We start from the raw sequence: 24,771 nt of genomic DNA, 5'->3' as shown, positions 1-24,771 counted from the left end.
GAAATTAGAATTTAACAAATGGAAATCAATAACTCAATGAGATTTCCAGAATCAAATAAAACAAGAAATGAAAAAAATAGAAGAAAATGTAAAATACCTCATTGGAAAAACAACTGACCTGGAAAAAATCTAGAAGAGACAATCTAAGAATTATTGGATTTCCTAAAAACTATGATGAAGAAAAGAGTCTAGATATCATCTTTCAGCAAATCATCAAGGAAAATTGCCTTGGTAATAGCCGTTGAAAAAATTCACCAATCACCTCCTGAAAGAAACCCCAAAATGAAAACTCAAAGGAACTTTATAGCTAAATTTGTATTTATGAGAATATATAGAGAGTGCTTTTCTTCTAATAGCTTATTGACTTTCTTTATTGCTTTTTTTGGGTTGTGATCATTTCTTTGCTGGGTCTTTGTTCCTTTGCTACAGAACTTTCCAAAATTTCAAAAGATGCCTTGTACTGTACTCTTCTTAGGTACACAGGAAGAGATCAGGGAGAGGGGGAAGGAGCAAATATAAAGAACAAATTAGAAAGAAAATAAACCTCATATATTTAACAAAATCTGTACTTTTAACATTTTAGGATAGACATTCCTGATTCTTAACTGATTACAAGTTTCCTGCTCCTGATCTTAGCGGAAGAAGCAAATCAACCCCCTTTCTAAAAATAATGTTCCCATCAGTCATAAAATATTTAAGTTGTTTGTATTATGAAGTTGAGTGGCTCCTGAATATACCATGTTGCCTTGATCTTGGGACAGCTTGGAAGTTCCTAAAACATGGAATATAGAAGTCCTAAGACTATTCTACCCAAAGCCTCCTAGTGATATTCCCATTTATATCCTTTTTCTTCCTTTCTTTATAGGGGTCAAGTCCAGATATGAAAATGAAAGATGTCCATGAATTTTACTAGTTTGAAAATAACAGTCCCAGCTTCAACATGATAGAATGATGGGTTAACCTTGTTTGTAGGTATCTATCCTAATTCCACTTCCAGTGATGATATCAGCTAATCTAATTTTTTTTTTCCTTTATTCCCCTCTCAACTTCTTTTCCCATTTTCATTAGCAGGTAAATCCTATTATCTGCCCTTTGGGACTTGTCATTACAGGCAGAAGAAAAAAATGAAAGAACAAAAGAAGGAATAAAGGAAGGAAGACAAGAAGAAAGGAAGGAAAAAAGAAAAGAAAGAAAGAAAGAGAAAAAGAAGAAAGAAGGAAAGAAAGAAAGGGGGAATCATTGGTGGAGTCATTGCTTTCAGAGAGAAAATATGATATAATAGAAAATGATACCTCAAAACAGAAAGGAAGACCTGGATTCAACTATTGTTTTCAGCTACAACATAGCAATCTAAAACTATATGAGTTATTGAATAATTTTTAGTCCTTAATACTATAAATGGCAGTTTATTGGTCTACTTCCATCAGTCAAGAGAGATTCTTCATTTGGGTGGTCTCTATATTAATAAAATAATTTGTCCAATCCTTATCTCTATCAATCATAATATTTAATGGTTTTCCCAAATCCTCCAGCAAGTTCCTTTCTTTCCAGTAACAGACCTCATCATTTTTAATTTCTATTTCTGTGTTGTAAATAAGTCCCATATCATGCCTTCTTTAGCCACTAAAACCAGCTGAATAATATCTTAAAAGTGACTCATCTTAAACTGAGACAGTAATATAAAGGTGAAATTGCACTTAATTTGGTTCCAGAAGATCTGAATTCTGATTTTAGCTTTGACATTTACTGTATTTAAAATTTGGACAAATCCCTTAAGCTCACCAGAGTTTCTGATTAATATGAAGTAGCTTCTTTTGAACAAGATAACAAAAAAAAAAAAAACAAACAAGACTAGGGAATAAACAAATTACCAGAGAAAGGCCAATCTTGAAAACCTGGAGGATTTGTGTGTACATATGAGTGGGAGGTATGAGTGGTTTTGCTTTTTTCTGGACTATGAGAAGAGACAAGATGGTATTAAATAACTTCTTAAGGAAGATGTTGTTCTGAGCCTTACACAAAAGGGAAAAGCCAAGGGGAAAATAATCATAGCATTTTTGAGTCAGAAGGAGCCTCTGATAATCAAGTTCAATTTGTGTCTGGACAGCAGTCTCTAATATGTCTCACAAGTAATCACATAACCTCTATTTAGAGATTTACAGTGATAAAGAGCTCACAATCTACTGAGTCAACTCATTCTATTTTTGAACAGTTCTAAATGATAGGAATATTTTTTCTCCTATATCAAATCAAAAATCTTCCACTCAGTAACCTCCACCCTTTTCTCCTTGATATGTTATCTGCAGTCAAGAAGAATGTCTAATCCTTCTATAAGAAAAGACTTCAAATATTTGAAGAAAACTATCATGTAAAAAAAAATAATGGGGTCTCAGACTTAAATGGGACCTCAAAGGCTATCTAGGACAATGGGTATTTTGATTGTTCATCATTTAATCTAATTTAGCTCCCAAGAAGCCATTTTTGTATAATATCCCCAATATGGTCTTGGTTAGGAGTTTGCCGAGTTTGAAACTCAGAGAACATTAAAAGTATAATCTACTGATCAACTATTTTGCTTGGAGATGTAGAGGCAGTATTTAGTATTGTCCTTAGTTCTTATGAAATAATGGGATTATTTACCTTCTTTTTCAGTTTATTTCAAGAGAAAATAGTTAATTATAATGTGATAATTATGATCTCTGTATTTTTAGAAATAACACAGAATGTATTTTTGCCCCTCAAAATTTCATACGTTGGAAATGCATCTAATAAAAGTATATTTATAACTTTGTTCATTTAGATATCATTGTTCCTTATGGTATCTTTTCACCTAGAACTATGTTTTCTCAGAACCTGATAACTATCTTTGACTTGGTGGTAATCTTGGGAACATTACAAATAAAATACCATTTCACAAACACAATTCAGCCTGCTCTTTTCTACTGACTCATTTTTGGAGCTAATTTGAGCTCCATATGCAATATCTGTTCCAGGAAAGTATATTCCCTGCCCCCCGAATCAAAGATTTGGCCTTGCAACTATCTACCTTGGTCTGAACAAAACAAGAGATTTTGATGGTGAGGTTGGAAGGCCAAGAAAATGGAAAAGATAACATGAGAGAATGTTTCCAGTTAACAGTAATTAAAAAACAAAAACAAAAACAAAAACAGAAAAAGCCCCATGATGTGAGTTCTTCACCAGTAGAAGCCAAGAACTTCATTAACCTCTAGACATTACCTGAGAATTGGAGGCTAGAGTCTCTATAATCTGGAGAATCTGTGTTATCAGAAAGCATTCTCTTGTCCAAATTTTCTTTAGATGCCCTCATCCTCTCAGACTTTATGGCATCAAAACCAAATATAGATGATTTTACCTCGCTGCCAAAAACAGCTCCTGTAATTTTTAATAAAATGGTCTTCTTGAACTAATTCCTTCTATCCTTACTAGCACTTTACAGAATATGAAAAGCTGGACAAGTCAGGTAGGTAGTAAATCCACTTGTATTTAGCACCCTTAACATGATTCAACACCATAAAAATGATTTTGCTCCAATCATATGATGGTGTCAGAGCCCTTACCAATCTACTATGCCCATGAGGGGAACAGAGAATATTCGAATGAAACTGCTTGCTGCCCTCAATAGAAAGGGCAGTTAAATGGTGTGAGAATGAGAAATAAATTTCTAAAACAGCATTGCTATGAGCAGTTTAATTTTTTTTCATATAAATGGTTCCTCTTTACTCATATGGAGGGCTCTACCCCAGACACAGATCAGCACTATTAACACCTTGTCCAACATAGTTGCTTTCATGAAAGTCAATCTGAGTCTCAAAAAAACATATTTAGATAGATGTGAACTTGTGTTTTTTTTTCTTTTTTTTTTTTCTGGTTTAAAGAGATCAATTAATGTGGAAGTGCTAAGAAAAATTCTCAGATCTTATTTCAGTTATGCCAAAAAGCTGAAAAGAGCAAAATTTCCCCCTCTTATCTAAGAAGATAAGAATCCTACGAAACAGACAACAATTAAGAGATGAAAGATTGATAATCTAATCATTATACACTGAGAGTAAAGATTGTTTTTGGCACTTAGGATGGCACAGTAGTCCTATCTTGTATCTTTCAGGAATGACATAATATTTTGAGGGAGGAGGTGAGGATGGTGTGTGTGTGTGTGTGTGTGTTTGCATGCTTTTTTGCTCTTTATGTATGTGGTGATGGAAAAGGAGCAATTAGGAAAGGAAACAAAGGAAAGACATTAAGGCAATCTGATTAATTTGATGCTAATGAAGCTAAGGGAGAAAAGAGCATTCAGAAGAGAGTATGGTTAATATTGTCAAACTCATACCATTTAAAAGAAAGTAGACATTGCAGTTCTTGAATTTGTTCCTTGAATTTGTCAGCTTTAAAGATTTTGATGCTTTAGAAAGTTAGGGAGAAGTTAGATTGCAAGAGTTTACAGAAAATGGAAAGTAGAGGCAAGAGGAGAGGAAATGAAACTTATTCCACAGATATCTGGTTCAATGAAAAGTAAGTTTAGATTATAGAGAATTGATTTCACTTTTGGCAGAGGGACAGAGATAACGGTATAAAAGTTTAAAGATTCATAAAAAGGAGAGAATAAATGTAAATTAAATGCCGTGGAGTTCAGAAGTGGGGGATGGCTTCAAGAATACACTTTGAACAATTAGCAATGGAATGGAAGATAGAATGAAGAGAGACATTTTAAAGATGCTATAGTTTAATTGGAAGACAATAAAAAATGCTGAGTCAATCTGCTAGTGGAAGATGTAGTCGATTGAGAGTTTAAGCTAAATGGCAAAATTTTGCTTAGTTTCTGTGGTAACTCATTAAATTTATTTTATTTTTAATGCTTTTTTATATATAAAACATATGCATGGGTAACTTTTCAACACTGACCCTTGCAAAAACCTCTGTTTCAACTGCTCCCCTCCTTCCCTCCACCTTCTCCCCTAGATGTCAGGTAGTCCCATACATGTTAAATATGTTAAAGTATATGGGTAACTCATTTATTGAAGGACGAAATGATAAGATAATTACTAAGTATCTCTAAAGCCACGTTAAAATCTATCGGTATTGTTGTCCAGCAATGTTCAGCACCCCATTGAATGGGTTTAAAGAAAAATAAATAAAATGGAAAAAATCCTCAGGCATGAGACCATAATGAGTACTGTGAAAGATAAAGGAAGTAAGAGACTACTGACAACTAATGAAGACAACACATAACGGTCTGACTGTGGGAACTAGCCTAGAGAGAGAAATAACAGAAATTAAAAGGGCCCATATGGATTAAAATAATAGGGAAAGATACATAAACCAAAAATTACTCATGGACAAAGAACAAGTTATATATATATATATATATATATATATATATATATATATATATATATAATAGAACAGTAAAGCAAAATATAAAGAGAATATAGTAAGAGATAGGAAGTTGGGTTTGTGATCTAGAGTTTCAGTATATTATAACGTAAGTGAATGCTTGAAAATAAGGGAAGAAAATGATAAGAATTGAAGTATAAGTTCATATGTCATATGTAAAACTCCCCAGCAAGAACAGCATTAACAATTTCCATTGATATTTACTGAATTTACATTCAGAAAGACTTAGCTTCCTCAGTCACTTAATACTTATGCTATCTCAATCATATTTACTTGCTCTGTCAATCTCAACCTTCTCATCTGTAATAGGAAACTGATGTCTACCTACTTAGGTTATTTAAGGAGCAAGAGAAATAATATAAATGAAACATTTTCTAAAACGTAAAAAAACATACTATTCTTATAATTATTATTTAATATGGATGTTAGTATTTAAAAAGATATTTTTTTCACACCATAATCCCTTGGAAGTTAAACATAAATGTTAAAGTTATTGAAGATTATTTAAAGAGCACAAAACTAGGAGAGATGACCTAAAGTAAGAAACAAGTTGAGAATGTCTTGAAGGTCAATAGTTTTATTGACAGCAATAAGAAAATCAAGGATGGCATAGAATTATTGCTGAGGGAGGAGGGAACACAGAATCAAGAAAATTTTCTGAATTATTCTCTGTAATCATAGTCCTTCTTTGCTTTTTCCAGTTTTCTCTATGTAGCAGAGTTTCTATCAGAAGGGTTTCAGAATTAAAGACCAAAATAAAGGGGCGGAATTTGATACAGTAAAGATAATACTATTTTAAGGACTTCTTAAATTGGGAGACTACAGTGTCTCTGCAGTAAGCTGCTAAAATGCTCTTAACTATATATTAGAACTACTAATTAATCCTGAAAAAAAAAAGTGTTAGCATGTAATTGCAAAGTTTTAACAACTTAAATGAGATTCTCAGGGAATTTGTGTTAATGGTGAAAATCCCAGGAGATATTTAAAGATATTAACTAATATAGGATATACACAATATAATGTATTTAAGAAATAGCTAATATAGCATATTTAGATATACATCTGTTTCTCCTTTAAAATGGTTTATTTTTGAAAATCTGTATTCTTCAAGGGATGTTAAATGACTGAGTCATAAATAATCACACTTTCCAAAGAATATATTTGAGCTTCATCCAAAGGGTAATCTAGGATTATATTCTATTTGCAAGTAGATTATATTCCATTTAAAAAAAGTAATTATAAATAAATCACATAAGAGATTACCCCCAATATTGTACATTAAAAGAAAAGATGGTTTGATCACATAAAAAATAAGAGAATGCCAGCACATAATAGTTAGGCCATTTGTTGATATTAGGAGAAGCCCTAAAATGGTAAAATTTTGAAAGGATATGAGCAAAAATTTTATAGAAAAGTCAATTATTGATGTGTCAGTTATGATCTACAAAGCTTTGACAGGAATAACCATATACATATATACATGCATGTACTATCTATGGAAAATATATAAATCTATGTTTCAATCATCAATACTATTAAATGGGTTTATTTATAGATTAGGTATTTGAGTATGAGATTCTAGAATATATCTGCTTAAACCATCAATAACACATCTTCATCATCAGAAGATATTTTATTACATAATATTTCAGAATAGAAATCAATGTATTCCTCTTCTGACATTCTTCCCTTCCCTCCATCTTGTCTCATTAATATTCCTCATTAATACCTCCAGATCGATGTTATAAACTGGCTTGGATTTTGGCAGTGTATTCCAGGCTTTAAAAATTATTTCTCAGTTCCTTCAATAAATTTTATTTTTACTTGTGTGTGCTCAAGAATACCAAGAAGGATTTTTATGGGTGTTACTGTCAATAATTTGATGAAAAAAAAATAAAACTAGCAGATAAGAGGAAATTATTCCCAGCATCTGCACATATAGCAGAGGAATATGTTATAAGGTTCTTAATACTATTATGTTTTTCAGTGATAGGAGTGAATGAAAGAATGGACTGAATTTAGAAGCCAGAATATCACAGTGGGAATACATGGAGACCTATGAAATTGGGAAAAGAAAAGTAGATTTGGAAGAACAGACTGAATTCTCAAACCAGGATCTCACACTGGGAAATATATGTTAATAATATAATAAAGTCAATCTTTTACTGACCTCATTAAGCATTTTTTTTTGTGCCTGCAGTGAAAATAACCATAGAGATCACTCTTTTTTGTAAGGTGGTATTATAAAAGAAAAAAATATATATATTTGCAATAGGCCTGAATAATCTTTATAAATAGATGCTGATTAGCTTCTGAATAAAACCATACTATGTCATAGATATCAAAATATATTAGAAGAGATGTTGGGTTTCCCTCATATAAGGTGTTATTTGAAAGCACCTTATCCCAAGTTACCGCAACTTCTGTTCTATAACTTATAGTTTTAGAGATTTGTTAAGAGCACAGCAAGATTTAATGAGGTGCCCAAGGTCACAGAGTTGCTGTGGATCTGAGATACCACTTACATCTAAACTTTTCTTACTCTATGGTTGATCCCTTCATTTCTATGCCCCCCAAAATCCCCTTCTAACTTCTAAAAATTTATTTAAAGAACAGAACAGTCTTAGGAATAATAATTAAAAGAATTAAACTTCTCATTTTTCAGCCACCTAGATCATCACAACCTGAGAGTGATGCCCAATCTGGGAGATTTGGACACATCACTATTTATTCAGCTTCTTGATCTATTTTAGAAATGTTGCTTATAAATAATGAAGGTGAATGTAACACATAATAAAATGTCAATACTAGATTATCAACAGTTTTCTTTTGGAATATTTCTACCTAAACCAGTTTAGTGTAAGACAATTATTACAATGTCATTTAATTATTAAAATTTAAATAAGACTTTAAATAGACCATTTCTCATTAGCTTTATTTTATAAAGAAACTAAGATCATAAGAAGAGAACTAAATTGTTAGAGGCACCTTTATTATTTCATAGGAGAGTTAAGATTAGAATATAGATGTCCTGATTCTCAAATTAGCGGGTTTTCTACTTAGTTTTTGCTTCTTACAAGATACTAGATGTACAATGAGAACAAGTAAGTTCCTCCTTCTTCAATTCAATACATTATTTTTGCAACCTTTTCTATTTGTAAGATACATTGGAAGAGAGCTAGAATGTGAATGTTATAAATACAATTGCCACCATTAAGGACTGACAAAATTTCTGGGAACACATAATATATACAAAACAAAATAAATTAAGAGTATTCCTTTAACTATCAGTTTGGATGAGTGTTAAATGTAAGAGATAAAATACAAAAGGGCACTAATATATGCCCTCAAGGTGCTTACATTTAAGAATTTGAACTAAGATATTATAAATAATAAGATGTTATTTAAAAATCATGTAGGAGTATATTTCAGGCCGAAGAAATAAAAGCTAATGAACAGAACTGGGTACAAATTTTAAAAGTTCAGATCATAGGGAAGAAATGAGAATGGTGTTTTCTTAGAATTTGTAAAGAGAAAACTTATGAAAAGATTAAGTTGGTTTCAGATAATACAATCCAATAATATAATTTAAAAATTAACAGTTTGTTTCTCTAAAATTAACTTTAAAATTAATATTTTAAAAAGATCATCAGATATTATTGCTATTACTGGGTACAACATTCTCCTGGATGTAGTAATATCATTTCATTTTTTTTACACAATAAATGTTATTTGAAGATTTTTGTTGAGGAGAGCAAATTGAATTATGCACAAAATATTATTGTGGTACTATCATAAATAAATACATTCGCCTCCTTCTCCTCTTCTTCTTCCTACTGATCCTTCTACTTCTTTTTTTATTAGTAAAACTATTATTATTACTAAAATAATGATGATGATATTAATAACTAACAATTATATAATGCTTACTATTTGCTAGTATAGCACAGGCATAGAACTAAGTGCTTTACAATTATGATCTTGTTTCAAGAGATCCTCATAACAACCCTGGGAGAGAGCTGTTATTTGAAGTAAGTGGAGATGAGGGGCAGTGAGAACTGCTAGAAGGTCATTTATGTAATCTAGAAGAAATATCTTGTGTACCTGAAATCAGGTACTTGGTTTGAAAATAGAAAGAAAGCAATAGAGGTGTGGGATATTGTGGACACACAATTGTTGGGATTTGGAAACTGATTGGTTATAGGAACTCAAAGAAAGAAACAGAGAAAAATGGAAAGAAAGTAGGAAGTATGGGAAAGAAGACAATTTTTCTTCACAAATTCAATATTTCCTTCTATTTAGTTATGGATAATTTCCTTTTCTCTCTAATACTAATCTCCTTTACAATCCAAAAGAGAGAGAGAGAGAGAGAGAGAGAGAGACAGACAGACAGACAGACAGACACAGAGAGAACAAACTGCATGGGGTGAGAATTAGGGCTACAAACAAGCGCCTTGACTCCACTACAATTCTTTGGAAACTCAAGTAAAAAATCAAATAAAATTCTTTTGAAATTGTGATATTCTTGAAGGGATAATTTCTAAAACCTTAAAACCAAGGAGTGAGGGAATAAAGTACTGGGAAAATGGGAAAGGCAGAGGTGGATTGGTATAAATTATCTGCCACAAAAGAGGCAAGAAAAAAGTTTTTTACAATGTAGGGGAAGAGGAAGAGGGAAGGAGTAGTGAGTGAAACTTATTCTCAATAGAATTGACCCAAAGAGGAAATAACATAGACACTCAATATGATATAGAAATCTATCTTACTCTGCAGGAGAGAAAGGGGGAGAAAGGATAAATGAAGGGAGGAAGAAGATGAAAGAAAGGGGTGGGTGATACAACAGGGCATATTGGGGGAGCATATGGTCAAGCAAAACATTTGAGGAAAGGTAGAATAAAAGGAAAGAGAAAATAGAACAAATAAGAGGAAAATATGGCTAGAAACAGTTATTAAGAAAAGACTTTTTGAACAGTTTTCTCTGATGAAGGCCTTGTTTTTCAAATAGTTAGGGAACTGAGTCAAATTTATTTTATTTATTTTTAAAAAAAGAAGCCATTCCCCAATTAAAAAAAAACATCAAATGATCTATGTGAAAAGAGTTATAAGATCATGCATATCCTTTGACCTATGATACCAGTACTAGGTATGTATCCCAAAAGAGATTATGAAAAGAAAAAAAAAACTGATATATATTAAATGTTTATATTAGTTCTTTTCTCAGGGAAAAGAATTAGAAATTGAGAGGACAGTCATCAATTAGGGAACAGCTGAAGAAATTGTGGTATAGGATTATAAAGGAATATTATTGTTCTATAAGAAATGACAAGCAGGATGCTATCAGAAAAACTTGGGAAGTTTGGCATGTGCTCAAGGAAAGTGAAATGTTTTATGTATATAGTAATGACAAAGTTGTGGGATGATAAGCTGTGTATGACTTTGCTGTCCTCAGCAATACAATGATCCAAGACTACTCTGAAGAACGTATGGTAGAAAATACTATCCATATGCCCATCCATTAATAGTGAATTAATATCGTTAGTAATTTTCTATAGTTTGAGGTTATACAGAAGTCAAGAAAGCAGCTCCTTTATCCTGCAAATATGCATTTTGAAATTTAATGGCTTAGGACAAGAGGAAAACATCTGGTCATGTAGTGAAACAGATTTACATGTGTATCTTCTTGATTTTCTCACAGTTGGGGAATGGCTAAATAATTGTGGAATATGAATCTTATGGAATATTATTGTTCTATAAGAAATAATTAGCACATGGACCTGGCCATCCTCAGCAACGAGATCAACCAAATCATTTTCAATGAAGCAGTAATGAACTGAACCAGCTACACCCAGAGAAAGAACTCTGCGAGATGACTAAAAACCATTACATTGAATTCCCAATCCCTATATTTATGCCCACCTGCATTTTTGATTTCCTTCACAAGCTAATTGTACAATATTTCAGAGTCTGATTCTTTTTGTACAGCAAAATAACGTTTTGGTCCTGTATACTTATTGTGTATCTAATTTATATTTTAATATATTTAACATCTACTGGTCATCCTGCCATCTGGGGGAGGGGGTGGGGGGTAAGAGGTGAAAAATTGGAACAAGAGGTTTGGCAATTGTTAATGCTGTAAAGTTACCCATGCATAACCTGTAAATAAAAGGCTATTAAATAAAAAAAATTAAAATTAAAAAAAAGAAATAATCAGCAGGATGATTTCAGAAAAGTCTGGAGAGACTTATGTGAAATGATGCTAAATGAAGTGAAGAGAACTTTATACACATCAACAAGATATATGATGATGAACTCAGAGAGACTTAGCTCTTTTCAATAGTGAGGTGATTCAGGTCAGTTCCAATAGATTTGTGATGGAGAGATCCATATGCATTCAGAAAGAGGAGTGTTTGGACTGGATATGGATCACAGCACAGAATTATCATCTTTTTTGTTGTTGTTGTTTGCTTTTTTTTTTTCTTTTCTCATTTTTCCCCTTTTTGATCTGATGTTTCCTTTACAGAATGATAAATGTGGAAATATGTATAGATGAATTGTACATGTTTAACAATATTTGATCACTTGCTATCTGGAGAAAGGGCTAGGGGAAGGAAGGGAGAAAAATGGAACACAAAGATTTGCAAGGATAAATGTTGAAAACTATCTTTGCACGTATTTTGAAAATAAAACACTATTATTAAAAATGCTATCCATCCAGAGAAAGAAATGATTGTGACTGAATACAGATTGTAGATTACTTTTAAATTTTTTCCTTTTTTTCTTGAATTTTTTAAATTGTTTTTTTTTTTGGAGGAAGAGGAAGGAGAACTATGTTTTCTTATGCAACTTCAATGGAAATGTTTTACAGAGCTTCACACAGACCTTCTTAATGGGATGTAGGGTAAGGAGGAAGAATCAGAATTTTTAAAACAAATGTAAACAAAGTTATATGTAACTGGGGAAAATAAAAAGATTTAAATCTCTAAGGAAGAAAGGGGAAAGAAGACCTTTTGAAGTCAATGATTCTCCCAGCCCTGGTCTCTAATAGGGGTGGGGGAGGATTTAGAGGCATGAACTACTACAGCCCACAATAAATGTCTTTTCATGTTTCTCTCTGTCTTGTCTCATTACCATCTCCTAGAATGATTTAATATTCTATTGTATTTTTTTCTGTTAGCTAATTAGAGACATGATGACTGCCTTTGGGATAATCAATACTTTCTCTACATAAACCTTGATTCTTTCATTACCTAGTTCAACATCTTGTTGCTCTTTAATTTGACCTAAAACTTAACAAATGATGCTTATTCCAGATCTAATGGCTCTCCTTGAAATTGAACTAATTACTAATAACCCTAAAGTTTCTGTATAATAAATCAGAAAGGTCTTTGTCTGCTCCTTAAGCATCCTCCCACAACCTAGAAAACAAGATTGAGTTTTTTTCCTTCTAGCCAACAGAATGTTTTTCCCCTTTCTAGAATAGTCTTACTAGCTTGTTTGATGACTAAAAGGATACTTTGTTCATTCTACCCTTGCTTTTTCATTAGTTCAGTTGTTCTTTTTACTTAGTTATGAATAGATTTTTTTCCCTCTTCAATGATTATCTCTTCTACAATGATGCCCCCTGACTCTTCTCAGCATCTGAAGCCCACTCTTGCAAATAGGATTTGCTCATTAATATATATTCTACCATACCAGAGATCAAGAAATATCAAACTCAGTGTAAATTGTTTTAGCAATTTGTCATTATCTCAGTGATACAGTTATTATTCAGTGAACCATGGAAATATAGTTCCTTTTTTTTTAAAGTCTTTTAGGTCTTTCCTATTGAGATATATTAGAGTTTTCAAAAAAAGTGCCTATTCATGTTGAATTATAAATCACCATAGATACAAATTACACCACTCTAGTATGTAAAGGAATGTTTTTTTTCCCCTCCATATCAGTAGTAATTTTCTGTAGTTTGAGGTTACACAGAAAGATTGGAAGTCAAGGAAGCAGCTGCTTTCTCCTGCAAATATACATTTTGAAATTTAATGACTTAGGACAAGAGGAAAACATCTGGTCATGTACTGAAATAGATTCACATGTGCATTTTTTTGATTTCCTCAAAGCAGGTGTATAATCTTGAAAATAAAAACAAATATTCTGTAAAACAATAGATCTTGTAGATCTGGACATTTAAAATTAGAAGATCATTCTATTTGAAATTCACTTGGTCCCACAATCAGATAAGTGACAATTTTAATTTGTCCCAAAATTTTAACAAAATTACCATTAAAAGACACTGCCTTTAGGCAGATGTTTTCTTGTCATCTGATGTGTCTGGACCAAGAAACACTAGGAACTCTGGAGACATTAGGGTTAGAATCTTCTACGTACTTATATCTTTTTCTATATGATATGAACTAAAAAAGCACTGGGAAATATTATGGATTTATTATACAATTTATATGTGGATCTGAAGGAATGTTCATTCTGACTTTGGAATTATTATTATTCATATTAATTTGTGGCTTTAGTCAAGAAAAATATTCTCAATGTTAACTAAGGCTATGTTCTAGAAACTAGAGATACAAAAACAAGAATAGAACCTTTCCTCAAAGTACTTAGAATCTACTGCCAAGATATGGCATTTATATGTATAAGTAAATATAAAAATTTGATTAAGAAGAGGATAATAAGAACTAGAGGAATCCAGAAAGTTTCCTTTGGGAAGGTGGAATTTTATTTGAATAATAAAATCAAGGAGTCAATGAGCTTTTAATATTTCTTGACTACATTTGTGGCAGGTAACATCGTAAGAACTGGGGATTCAAAGAAAGGCAAGAACAAAACAAAACAAAAGCAAAACAAACAAATAAAAATCCACTGTTCTCAGAAGTCACAGTCTTAAGAATTTGTTTACCTAAAATAGATTGAGCCAATGACAATATTAGATTTTTCTACCACTAAATAATAAATTTGGTTAGATTTTCTGCTATTGTTTTCCCAAATGAACTCGATTTTTGCTTTCACTTAACTATAAATGATATTTTTACTCATCTGATAATGTCTATAGCTCACTAACTACCACTTAGATGATGGAGATAATGTCCAGTTGATTATATGTTGATCTTTTCTATACAGAAATATGCATTTTAAAGATGACTTCTAGATCCCTAAATTAGTATTGACCCCATATGACAAGTTCTTAGAAATATTTATCCTGTATTTTGTATTATCTTTCAAAATCATTTTTAATCCAGTGTAGTTTTTTCTTATTTTTCTTTATGTCCTAATTGCTCCACACATAGTTAATAAATATATGCCTTTTGAATTATTTTTAATAAAAAATATTATTAATATTATAGTTGTTATTACGCTCAACATTTTGAACCACCTATTTTGTGAAATAACTAAAGCAGATACTGTTCATATAAAGAAGAAATAAGATGTTTTTGTTTACAATAGGCTTAATAAATGATATAAAAGTAAAAGTTAAAGAAGTGTGAACAGAAATCTGTTCAAATGTAGTTGGAGGGATGAGAGAGGAAAGAGGTAATAATTCATAAAGGAATTGGGACATTATGTGTATATTGAAAGCAGTTGGAAATGAGTCAGTGTACATTCCCACTATGGTGAATAATGTGAACAAAGGAATAGAAAAAGAAAGCAATACATTTTTTTCTGGAAATCCATATGAAACATGTTTTGGGTGGTAATTAGTACCAAGATGGTGGTGGAGTTGAATGCTGGCATCAGTAACATGTCATACTGAAGGAAATGAGAGCCCCTGAAGATTTTTGAAAAGAGGAATGGCATGACAGACTGCTGAGTTTGGAACATGATTCTGTAGTAAGGTGAGTGGACTCGGTGAATCTATGTCAGTATGTGAGATCAAAGATTCATGTTTAAGGACAGAATTGAGAAAATCTTTATATGGAAAGGATAACTATTCTATGGCATAAATAACAATAGGGAAACAACAAATTGACTGCAGGGTGAGGTTAGGAATAATGATTTATGAAGAAAGGTGGGTGAGACAGAATATCACAATGATCATCCTGTCTATCCTGCAGGTGGAAAAAAAAAGAAATTGCTCCATTATTCGAATTTGGGAGGAAATATTCCTTTCTATTGGGAGGCGGTGGATCACTTGCAAAATTTCTAAAGCTAATTCACATTGCTGAGGTAGAAAAAAAAAATTGGACACAGTGTATGACCGACTCAAGTCCAAAACTCCTTTTCAACTTGGCACCATTAGAAAGTTAAACAACAATGCAAAATACAAGAATCCTAATACACCCACTCCAGGTACAACAGCCTTCATATGGCAGAGATGCACATCACTGGTTGTTCCTTCTCAGTTGACAGTCTATTGACTACCAGAGAAGCTGCTGGACTGGCTAAGTTTTGAATTAATTTTAAACTCCCTAGAGAGAGAATTTTATGATGTCGATTTAGGTCCATAGAGACCCGATTTTTCCTCATTATCCAAAACAATACTCTTGAGAAACCTTAGGCAGAAAGCACAGAGGGGAAAAGGATATTTGCAACAAATGTGTGAGAATTACCTAGCTTGAGAATGTAGATGTTGGTGATTAGGGCACTTTGGGGCAGCCTAATCTTCCATGAGGGTCAAATGGTGGTATTTTTTCCCCCTCAGGCATAGCACTTGAGCAGCAGAGGAAGACTTTCCATTTTATCCTGCTCATAGTCCATAGAGAACTAAGGTTTTCATTATTCATACTTTAGATCTCTGCAGTCACATAGCTATCACAAGTACCTACTGACAGCTTATCAACTGTTTTCTGTATCCTTCTGCCACTGTAACCAGGATTGTTAAATAGATTACAGAATGATAAGAGACAACCACCTACCAATAATGAATAATGACATAATATTCAAGAAAGTATGGATGTACTTGGCCCTGAACTTTTCTCTCCTACATATTGTTTGCCCTTATGGGGTCAATTTTGAATATATAAAGAGATGCAGATTTAAGTGGAAAAGTTTAAAATGTGAACTATCTACCAGACACAGGATATTGAAGAGAAGCAGCCTAGCCATGTTCCTAAGGAAACTGAAATGGTATTTTTATTCTCTCTCTCTCTCTCTCTCTCTCTCTTTTTTTTTTTTTTTTTCTAATATATACACTTGGTCCAATTTTGAGGCTTGAGACTTTACAGATTTTCCACTTAAGGCAATAAAATACTAGAAAAAATTCATTCTAAAGCAATAACCTTTTATCCATAACAAAAATATCCTCATTATATTATTAGGACTGCCATATGTGTACATATGCCTACTTTAATACAGAAACACATATATAGGTACATACAAACATGTACATAAAACATGACAATTTATGCATCTCTATGTACATGTATATGTGTTCCCTTGTTAGAACTTTCACATGCATATTTATGTGCATATTACCATATATATGTATGTATATAAGTACGTGTAAATACACACATAAACATGAATGAATACATACTTATATATTTGGAAGGAATTTTAGAGGGAATCTCAGTCATTTTGTACCAGTCTCAGAAATTCCTCTATAATCTTTCTCCAAAGTGCACATTCACAATTGCTTTGGAAAGCTCTAAGAAAGGAAAAATTATTAACTTTCTGGGAAACTTATTCTGCTTCTTCAGAGTTCTTTTAGGAAGGCATTATTATATTATTCTTATCCCCTCTCCCCATACTGAAATGTAATTTGCATTTACACAATTTGTAATAATAAAATTACTGATAAAGAATATAAAAGAATCTTAGATACCATCTAGTCCAAATTCATCATTATGCAGATAAGGAAATGGGAAGGGAGGTTAAATGTTTTATCTTATTTATAGCTAGTGTTAGGGGCAGATTTTCTCAGATCTTCTTTCTGTAGAACCACTTCTAATATGTCACTCTAATTATCCCTGATTTTGTCTTCTAGGGCCAAGCATACTTTCTCTTCCATAAAACAAACCTGTTTCTGTAGAGGGATTGATTCTTCATAATAACACACTAAAACAATCATCTCCAAAATGGGAAGCACACATCAGAGCCCTAAATCACAATGGAATCAACTATTCAGAATGGGAAGATTGCTTGCATGATTCTTTCCCTATGAAAGTCAATAATCATATATTGTTTATAATAACTAACCCCTATCCTTCACCCACTTACCCCAATATTCCCCTACTTTCCTTTTTCTACAGCAACATCCGCCATATTTCTGAAGTAGTTGTACAAATTTATGGCCAATTATAACTGAACTGAGACATAGTCATCAATGTAGTAAATATGTAGATACCACTGGAAATATTCACACAGACACACACACACACACACACATACACACACACACACACACACATGCACACACCCTCCTGAGCATTTTCACATTTTGCCCAAACAAATTATCCTCTGAGTGAGGTTTGGAAATATGAATCACTAACAATAACTCCCTCTCTTGCATGAATCATATGCTCCCTCTCTTTTTTTTTTTGGGGGGGGAGATTTAATTCATAGAAAGAAAAGAATGACTTTTAAGGTGTAGGGGAAAAAAAGAGGCATTATAATGTCCCATCCTCAAATTCACCCCTCACTCATAGTTTCCTATTATCATGGAGGGCAATCTTTCCAAACATATACATTTACAACTTAAGCCTCACACTCAAATCCTTACTCTCATTCACATCACAAATCTAAATAGATTATTTTTTTGTTCCTGTATTTTATCTACAATCTGTTTTTTTTTCCTCTTTTTTTTCCCTGTCTTATCTCTGCAATCCTCTCATCTTCCTACTCACTGCATTACTGCTTTAAGATTTCATTAAATCTCACCAGGATTACTACAATGACCTCTCCTTGTAGTGGGGAAATATGTTCTTACTTTAAAACAGCCTGGTTACATAAGGCAAATTAGTTTTCCTACAGGTCTGATTTTACCATGTAAATTCCCCATACCTTAATAAATTGCATGGCTCCATGTCACCTCTAGGAACAAATAGAAACTATTCTGCTTAGTAAACAAAGACCTTTACAGCTTTCCTTCAATTTATCTTTCTATCACTATCATATATTATGCCGTTTCCTGTATTCTACCAAATTGATTTCTTACTTTTCTTCATGCTCATGCCAAAACAGAATATGAAAACTTTAACATGAAATTAAAATATAAAAAGCAGCCATTAAAAAAACCAAGTAAAGAAAAGGGGATAGATTAATTTTTCACATATTCCGCTTAGGTAAAATAAAACAACAATACAATTTTACTTTGGGTGTGGTGAATAATCTCCATGAAGAGACAGATGAATACTGCTGAAGATGTTATTTTCCTTGTCATGTCAGGATTTGTTGTCTGATTGCTTTACTGTGAATCTTTCATTAAAAGGAATCAAAATAAAATCATATGGCTAATGACATTGATTAAACTGATGAAATAATTAACTACTTCAAAACAATTATTATATACAAGTACATCCTATACTGAAGGATCTACAGAATTTCCTAAAAAATTATTAAGGTAATTAATTTGCATTGTTGTAATGAAATATACAGTTTTGTACTTTTAATTTTAAAATGTCGTTTGTCTTATCTTTTATAAGTGTCTATCTTTTTTCATAAGCTGATGGATCTTATCCCTATGAGTTGTTTGACATAGAAATTTATTGTTAAAAATAAACAAAACTTCTTTGACTAATGCATGTTAGAACCTTCTCAGTATTTTTTTTTTCTTATTTTTTTAGATTTAGAGATATGTCAAGACCCTAGGAATTTCAATGATTAGCACAAGGTAACACAGTTAGGGGGTTTTATTTGTTTTGGCTTAACTTGAAACTTAGGTTTCTTGAAATTAAGCTCAATAATTTATTCACAATACTACAATGGCTATATATTTTATAATGTGCATATTATCAGTATAACAATTTATGTACTTATAACCTGTAAATGATTTATATAATAATGTTGAGAATGTGTTTTTTTTGTTTAAAAAAAGTGTTGTTTAGTTCTAACTTTACAAACATGAAACAGATTGCTTGTACTTTCTGATGGGTCTCTTAAGTAAAACTAAAAATTCAGTGATCTTATTTGAAAATGAATGCAATATGTTTTTTTATCTTTAGCACACTCACCTTTTTTTCTTAAAACAGAAATTTATTTTCACTCTTTCAAATCCCTTAAATGAATTAAAAAAATTCAGGATTAAAATTGTTTAGAGACTCTATAGTATATAAAGGGAGGTGGGGAATGAAAGTCTGTACCTCTCCCAACTTACACAGCAAAAACAACAAAAAGAAAACCCAAAGTGTCCCTGTCTCAACAATCCTTTCTTTTTTTGCTTTCCTATTGATACTAGCAATTCTCTCTTTTCCCATCACAAGATTGCAAGGTCTGAACATAAATATAAAATTTATTAGCAAATCTTATATCCACGTTGTTTTCACATAAAAGAAGTAACTTATTTTTTAGGACTCCAAGAAAATTCAGTAAGTTTTAAATCACTGGAACACTGCTAACTTTTTATGCACTTAACCAATAATGATTTACTAAGTAGGTATTATTATACTAGACATTATGGAGTTTGTAAACAAAACAAAAGAAAAAATAAAGAAAACATGTTATTATTTTTGCCCTCAAAAAGGGAGTTGAGATCTATGCATGTATATGTATACATATGTGATAAATGACTTGTAGCTTAACGTTATCAAAAGAATCTATGATCCCATTTATAAGCATAATCCCCGCCCCCCTGTTGCCAAGTACAACTTATGTTATTTGTGTGTATGTGTGTGTGTGTGTGTGTGTGTGTAACATCATTCTGTATATACTTCTATATATAATTTTTCTCTCTAGATGCAGATAGCATTTTCTTTCATAAGTCCTTTGTAATTAATTCTGGTATTTGTAATTTTTGATGTGGCAGCCACTGAAAATTATTCTTAAAACAATATTGCTGTTACGTATGCAGCACTGTTGTTTTAGTTCTGCTCATTTTACCCTTCATTATTCTGAATAAGTCTAAATCTATCCAGAATTTTCTAAGATCATAAAGTTCATCATTTCTTATAGCACAATAGCATTCCATCAGAATTATAAACCACAATTTGTTTAGCAATTACCCAATTGGCCTCCCTCACCACACAGAAAGTTGTTGTAAATATTTCAAAACTCATAGATTCTTTTTCCTTTTTTCATAATTATCTTAGGAAACTGACCTGTATTTCTGCCTCAAAGGGCAGCCTTTAAAAAACTCTTTTAGTATAATTTCATATTGTTCTCCAAAGTGGTTAAATCAGTTCATATTTCCACCAACAGTGACTTAGTGCCTCAATTTTCCAATATTCCTGCCAACATTTATTGCTTTTCCTTTCAGTCATTCCAGCCAATTTGAAAAGTGTAGAAGGATATCTTAAGACTATTTTAATTTGCTTTTCTCTAGTTAATAATTTATAGCATTTTTCATATGACTAGATAGATAGAAATTTAAGTTCTTTATCAGAAAACTCTTTATATCCTTTGACCATTTATTGAGGAATGACTCATATTCTTATAGATATGACAACATTCTTTATATATTTGAGATATGAACTTATACTACTGCTACTTTGATTGGATATTATGCAATCTTATTTCTGTTGATGTTTAGTTTAGTTTTATTTTTTTTTTTTCATCGTGTCTGACTCTACTTGCTTTCTTTGGGGATTTTCTTGACAAAAGTACTAGAGCAGTTTGTCATTTTTTTTTCCCCCAGCCCATTTTACAGATAAGGAAGAAATCTGAGACAAAACATTGTTAAGTGACTTTCCCAAGGTCCTGCAGCTAGTAAATATCTAAGACTAGATTTGAACGCAGTTCTTCCTGCCGTTAGATCCAGTCATCTATCCACTTCATTGCCTAGATGTAACAATCTTTAGCTTACCTCATATATATTTCAGTTAAACCTGTGATTGGTTTCTATTTTGCAAATAACTGGGTAACATCATTTACTTCTGTGCAGTGCTAGTCATCACCATCTTTATAAGGGATAAATACTTGACTATGGCTATTGATAAGGTTACAAGTACTTGTATGTTTCAAAAAAGAAGCTGAAGAAAGAGTTAAATAAGTCTTAAAAATAACTTTGAATAAGGAAAAGAACTCAAAAAAGGCTATGGTCTTCTAAAAGTAGCAAGTATCTGCAAGTTATGCAATTCCATGAGAATAAATAAAAAAGACTGAATTTGTGAAAGATAATACAGATATAAAGATAATTATAAAATTGATAGATAGATAGATAGATAGATAGACAGATTTGCTTTTATTTATACATCTTTCATTAAATAATGACTTTCACAAAAAAGGCATTTTGATATCACATTAAGAGTGCCAGACAGAGTTAGAAGTTCTAGATTTCAATTCCAGCTATCATGGCTTCCCTTTTCTTATCTTTGGGAGGAGAACAATAATGTTTATTCTATGTTACTTGACAGCCTCTTCATTTTACAATTAAAAAACACAAATACCACCATCACCACCACCACCACCACAAAACAAAGCGCAAAACAAAGAAATAAGCAAACTGCTTTAGGTTTTTTTTTGTTTATTTGACTTTTCCAATGTCTCACAGCCAGGTGTAATATAGTGCCTATTTAATAAAACCTGTTATATGATGAGTACTCTTCTGCATTAGATAAAATTGGAGTGAGTTGCATGACTCATTTTATTTTACGAATCAATAATTTCAGTGATAGAAGAATTGAGAGAGGAATGTAGCTTTTTTACTAGAACATCTAATAACATATTAGATCCAGGCTCCCTCCAAATTAGCAGTCTACTCATAAGGTCTTTTGTGTAAATATATCATTTCCTGGCAGGTCAGAACTAACAACTGGTGAAAAAGAACGGATGCCATCAAACCAGATGAGCATAGCTTTAGCCAGCCAAGTGATTAATATATTTGCAGAGGGCAGGATATCCAGAAATGAATAGTGCAATGGCTCACAGGCTTCTTGTCCATATTTCAAGTAACCAACTTTGGCTGACACAAAGCCTCTAAGAAAGGCCTTAGCTCCAGAGATAGTCTCATCTTAAAATATAATCCAAATAAAATATATTTCAAATATGTTGATTCTTTTCATGCTTCCATTCATAATCCACTGGTGTAAATCAAAGGAAACATCTACAGATCAGCAAGTTTAGGATACAAAAAATAAAAAAAAATAACTATTCAGGGTAAACACTACTCCACTGAACCCTGATATTTACATGCTTTTGTTTCTCTGTGTCTGTGCATCTCTCTCTTTCCATGTCTCTTTGTGTTTCTCCATCTCTCTGTCTCCATCTCTCTATATCATTGTCTGTCTTTCATATGAGAATATCAATAAATCAACTAAGCATAGATAATGAAATATTTTTGAGCAGAATGACTTTTCTAGTGAAGACTCAAGACTCAAGAGTAACCCTCAAGAAATAGAATATAGAATAGAAACCTCAAGAACCCCCCCAAAAACCTTAGAGTCCATAAAAGGTCATCAATTGGATAAAAACCAACCATTTCAAACATATTAAATCATCAGTGGTTAGCTTTAAAGAACTGATTCTCACATTTTTTATATTTCAAACGTGAATTACACAGAGGAACTAGACACTGTGTGTAAAACAAGAAAGTCTACTGGGCTTAATCACCAAAAGCAATAAGTCACTTTAAATCTGCTACTAGCAGCACTTTGGCATCTTTTATTAGTGGATGTATAAAGGCTCCTTTGAATTTTTAAAATACAGTACAGCCAGTTTTCTTACACGTGTCGGTACAGCAATATTCTAACTGACCTACATTCTCAGATTATTTTATGTTGTGCAGTTTCCTTTCTAACAGCTAAAAGAATTCACTCAGGCAATGAACTTGAAAGATTTGTCACTGGCCTTTCCTTTCTGGAGCCACTGCCAAATACCTTCTTTCCATTGCAGTCGATTCTGGACAAATACCTTTAGGCCTTAGGTGAAATTGGCCTGGTGGTCTGAAGTCCTCTTTGATTCACATCCATATTATAAAAGGGAGTTCTCAATTTTCTGCTTTATTAAGATGGAGACTTCTTTATCCTCTGCTGCCTTTACCAGAGTGTGGGATGCTCTGTCAGAAGTAAAGTGCTTGGGAGAAGTCCAGCTTAGGGAGCAGGGAGAAAGAGAAAGAAAAGGCCACAGCTGACTTTACATAACTTCATTTACAGATAAACTAGTTTGTACAAAATGTACAAAACACCAATTCGACTTCTCCGCCTATCAAATCTGACTTTCTTTGATTCTATGTTCTTTCATCTTAAAGAATAGATCGTTTTCTTTCCTGGTTAAAGCTGATGTTTAGTTGAGAGTGATTGCTCTGTGTATATGTATGCACATGTTCAAGCCGGAATGTATTTGTGTGCAGGTGGAGATGAAAGGACCATGTGTGACCTAGTCTTTTCCAAATCATGCACTCATAAAGAGTGACCTTTGGTTTGCAGCTGCAGCTGCTATTTGTGGAGTTTGGCTCTGTTTGCAGTTGCCTGGTAGGTCCAGGGCTCTGCCCAGTATCTTTGTTAAAAGGAGACCACCCTGTTTTTCTTTGCCATATCCTGGGTTGGGATATCTGTGGCTTTTCTCCATATTTGAGGCACACTGATTCTATGAAGTTCTCCCTCAGGGAATTCCCAAAGGAACATCTTTTTATTTGTCTTGTCTGATTGTCTCATTGAAACATATGGCTGGTGCTTGGGAATGTCATTATTTTCATCATTAGGCAGAGTAGACAAAGGAAGCGATACAAAAGAACTCATTCAAGAAACATGATTGCAAACCTCAATGGTCTAGCCAAGTAGTAAAAGAGAAAGACTTATACTGTAGACCAAGTTGTGCTATAAAGTACCCATGTGACCTTATTCAATAAAGCATCCTTTCTGTAATGTAGTTGCCTTATTACTGCTGTTCCAGGGTTGTTTTGAGCATTTTTTGATATAATGTATTAAAAATGCAAAACATAAAGAGCTATATACAAATGCAACAATTTGTGGCCTGAAGAGTTTGGAATTATACATTTTTAAGCATGCAGGATAGAGTGACAATGAAAGAAACAATTATTCTGGTTGAACTTCACTACTGGAGAAGTCATCCTAATTAAACCATTTTAAAAATGAAAAGTTTCAAAATAGATGACCATTATGACAGCTTTTATCTCCAGAATGATATCATTCTATTTATGCAAATGAATAAAATTACTCTATGTGGCTTGATTTGAGGGAATCAATATAGAAGGAAACAAATTGGAAGGCTTATGAAAGACAGCTATTTAGCTCTCCCTGCTTAAACTGTGTTGAGACAACATGAGGTTTAGCATTTCATGTGCTTACGATGTCTTCACAGAACAGA

This window comes from Sarcophilus harrisii, chromosome 6 (assembly GCF_902635505.1).
Source record: "Sarcophilus harrisii chromosome 6, mSarHar1.11, whole genome shotgun sequence".
Classification (NCBI taxonomy): Eukaryota; Metazoa; Chordata; class Mammalia; order Dasyuromorphia; family Dasyuridae; genus Sarcophilus; species Sarcophilus harrisii.
The sequence above is the reverse complement of the archived record's forward strand: the minus strand, read 5'-3'. Positions refer to the sequence as shown.